Genomic DNA, 3,960 nt, shown 5'->3' on the forward strand with positions numbered 1-3,960 from the left:
TATTTGGAATAAAGTGAACGGTTTAGGAGATCAGAAATTTTTGCTTCCATTTGCCGTCCACATCAGTAAAAGTATCTCTAAAAGCCTCAGGTACTCACGCTCTTTCCAAAACGTATACCGAGCTCGCTAAGGGTACAAAGATGATGAAGCCAACAAACCCTAATCTTGTCCCTTAAGACTAGTTTTCAGTCCCCCAAATAATGAACTCAAATTTCCCATTTGCTCCTTTGTCCCGTAGCCAACGAGGCCACGGCAGCTGCTGTTTTCGTACTCGTCCCTCGCGCTTTGCCACCACTCTCGAAATCCGTCTTCAGATGGATTCTCGGACGGACGAGTTCTGTGATCGAAGCTGCCTTAGCGCCAGTTAGGACTGTGAGTATGCTTTTCGGTTTTGGTGGCCGAGTAATTACGCTCCCTAAAATCCATTTCGGAAAAACGAACCGATCACTCCCCAGAATGACCTGAAAGTCGATTGGGTGGTCTCTCAACGGGTTAGGCAGCACCCGCCCAGCACATAGAGGAAACCATGGCCCGTCGTCAATCCACTGTTGAAAACCGAACAAAGCATGTGTACTTCAGGAGAGGCCGAAGATTTATTTGACACACCCACCACCCACCATGTCGCTCTTCAAGTCATTGGCTGGCTCGTTTGACAATGTTAACTTGCTATCATCACCGTTGGAATGCGTCAAAAGTCAGTGTGGGTCAACTCACTCGAGGACTTAGAATCCGTACAAATGAAGAGGTACAAAGACCACCAACTGGAATGTGAGAACTCCCAAATACGAGTACATGTTCTGACCTAGAACTCATGTTGTCACATGAGTCCCGTTGTGCAAATCCTTTCCACGAGAAAGATTCTTTTAGCAGTGGTAAACGAAGGTTTACGAATCGTTCGATGGGTCTCAGCCGGTGGTCGCTGTTAGCCCCTTCGGTTCAATACAGAGGCAGGAAATGAAATTGTCAGGTCCGTTTTCCAATGCTGAAAAACTACTTCTTCCTCTTGACTCGAGTGCACGTATCCCTACTTCCTAATTATTGGCCATTGACAATAGAATTGGCAATGACGAGGTTGATCTCGAGGAGAGTTCGGGGACCCAGAATCCCATACATATACAGTAGAAGCCCGCTATAGTGAACCCCGTTAAAGTGAAAACCCCGTTATGATGAGACAATCTTGGGAAACTGACTCGTCACGATTTAAATGCTCTTTACAGCAATCCGTTATAAGGAAAATTAAATATCTGGACCCCATGATATTGAAATTTCGGACGTCAAAACTGATTTTCGTAACGCATAAACATAAACAGAAAAAACTTAAAAAATACAGGTCAGCTGATTCTTCTTGGCTCTGAAAAGACGATTTTTCTCTCGGGTCCATTATTCTTTTTAGTGGAGAGTTCTTGAGAGCTGCCGATACGTTTTTCAAAACAAAACACACCTTAAATCTCGGAGTTAAGAAAATTCGAATCATTTTTGTATGTGAAGCGCTCATAAGTGGAAAAGAGGTAAAAACCCTCATTTACACTCTTTTTACAATGACTCAAAAAAACTTTGAAAATAAATGTTGGGTAGAATTGGGAACTCTGATAAGGTGCTCCAGCGTAATTTTTTATCTTAAATTGCTAGAGTCTCCGGGATTGAAAGAGTCAAATGCGAAAAATGTATCGCACGAAAATGCTTGATGTTTATGATTAAAACGAGATGGCTTGACAATATGTCAATATCCAATCTTATTTCAACACCTATGCACCTTTTTCGACCTCAAAAATTAGAACCCCGGTATAGTGAAAACCCCGTTATGGTGAAAATTTTGCTGCTTCCCAAAAATTTCACTATTAGGGGTTTTATTGTACTGGTTAGAGCCACTGGATACTGGTTGCTGTTTTCATTATGAATCAAGGAGCTCCAAATATTAAGCAACAAGGTAAAGAGATTAAGAAAAAGTAATAGGCATTGTCAAGTTAGCTTTAAGGATGAAAAGTCAGTGTGACTTGGCGATCTCGAGTAGTGAGTAACATTCTCTTGTGGGATACACCTACGTAGACCAACAAGCCATCAGTCTGGAATGGTGCTGGGGTGAGTCTGGACTCGAGTCTGAGTGCACTCGAGTCTTTTACTCGATTTTGGAAAAATTGACCGAGCTCGAGTCTTTTAGAAAATACTGATACTCATTTTTTCTAAAATTTCGCAAGAAGAGTCTTTTTGCCAGAACTGACTGTAGTAAAAGACTCGAGTCCTCTGCCAGACTGGAGTCCGGCAAAAAGTTAAAAAATCAAAGGACTCGTACGAGTCCGAATTTTGCCGTACTCGCCCCAGCACTAGTTCGGACTCATAAACATCGGATAGAGTTTTGTACAGTGAGTTGCTTTAAAGCTTAAGCCCGGATCTGGCGAATGTGATCGCAGTTCGATTCGTTGTTTTCGTTTCCGGTCAGGCGCAGTCGGTCATCCAAGTCATGAACTGCATCTGATCATATTTTTACGAGCTCCATATTCCTGTGAATGAGGAAGGGGTGGCAACCCGGACCGATTTGGCTCAATTGGGACATGACTCAATCTTGTAGTACGAACGGCGCAGGTTTTTATTTACTCGAAGTTCATCATATCAATCCACGCCAGATGGCAAATGGGGATAGTTGAAGGAGCTAAGTTCAAACACAGAGTGAGGGGAAAGGAAGCAAGGAAGTAAGCAAGTAATTAAGATAGGAAGAATTTGAGAAAGGGTTAAAAGGATGTGCCCTACTTCATCAAAGAGCTTGGGACCACAATCGAGTTCAGGATTGAGTAAGGGCTCCTCAGAGAGGATGGGTTTTCTGCTTTTAAATGAATTGCTGGCTGGTGCCAATGTTATTTTAGGATGACGATGATTCTGACAAGCATATAGCACCTAAAAACCGGGTGGAGGTATTGCAGCTACCAGTGAACAGTTTGGACACTTATTGGAAGACCAATAATAATGATCATTTCAACTAATATCGAACTTCAGCCATCTCTTCTTTGCATTTCGTATATTTCCCCCCATTTAAAGTAGATACGTCAAAAGGGAATACTTTCCTCTGATTGATACATATTCCATGACGGATTATCGTTCTGGGCGTAAAATTATTTCAAAGCTGAACGAAGTCAGGTTTATCATCATCGTTATTACTTCTTTCTCTGTTCCCATTCCTACCAACTCGACCCCATTTCCTCTCGTCTTCTAACTAACCCTTCTTAGACTTTGGATGTGAAGCTCAAATGAAGCATAACATTTCGGAATCCATCTGGGAATTTCATGGAGGAAGAAGAAAAACAGAACGACGGAGTAATGGGAAGCCCACAACCACGGGAAAGCGACACCTCCGGCGGCTAACTGGAATTAAACAAATACATTATTCACGAATTATGATCCCTTCTCTCCCTTGGAAAGCCGCTGAATGGCACAGAAATTGAAATTGAAATGAAAACAATTCTCACGTATAGTACTGTATTTGTCGGTTGTGGTATGAAAGCGCGAACGGAAAAAATGAAGAGCCATGACATCTGTTTGAGTGGGCTTGTCGGGTTCTTGAGTAGCTGACTCAGCAGTTGAACATCCTTTAATGTTCAAAAGACCCAACTTTACCATGGCAGTCAGATTGGCTTGGGTGCTTTCCAAGGGCGCAACTGCTGCGTGGATGCCTCGGTGCGTTGGTGCGTGTATAGCCTTGAATTTCCTCCAATGCTCCATCCACATCCGGGGAGAAATTAAAAATATATTTTTATTCGGCCATTCACCCGGCTTTTATCGTCCCTTTTACGGGCGAAAAACATCATATTCTCTTTTGATGGCCTTTTCCAATGCTCCCGCCTAGCCCAGCACTGGGATAGTACGGGTGTTCTGTTTTTCCACCCTACATACAGTATATGTGGGTGCGTGACCCTCAATCTGTAAAATGGCTGGAATGAGCCTTATGTTGAGCGAGAAGGCCAAATCTCG

At 42.9% G+C, this 3,960-nt stretch overlaps 1 long non-coding RNA gene across 1 annotated transcript; it reads left to right on the forward strand.

Moving 5' to 3' along the window:
- Positions 1-248: 248 nt before the first annotated feature.
- On the forward strand, positions 249-3,350 carry LOC131883629 (uncharacterized). The gene is made up of 3 exons (XR_009373629.1): positions 249-372; positions 456-745; positions 3,220-3,350. It is a non-coding gene; the product is annotated as an uncharacterized LOC131883629 (long non-coding RNA).
- The last annotated feature ends 610 nt before the right edge of the window (positions 3,351-3,960 follow it).

The sequence above is a fragment of the Tigriopus californicus genome, chromosome 7 (assembly GCF_007210705.1).
Source record: "Tigriopus californicus strain San Diego chromosome 7, Tcal_SD_v2.1, whole genome shotgun sequence".
NCBI lineage: Eukaryota > Metazoa > Arthropoda > Copepoda > Harpacticoida > Harpacticidae > Tigriopus > Tigriopus californicus.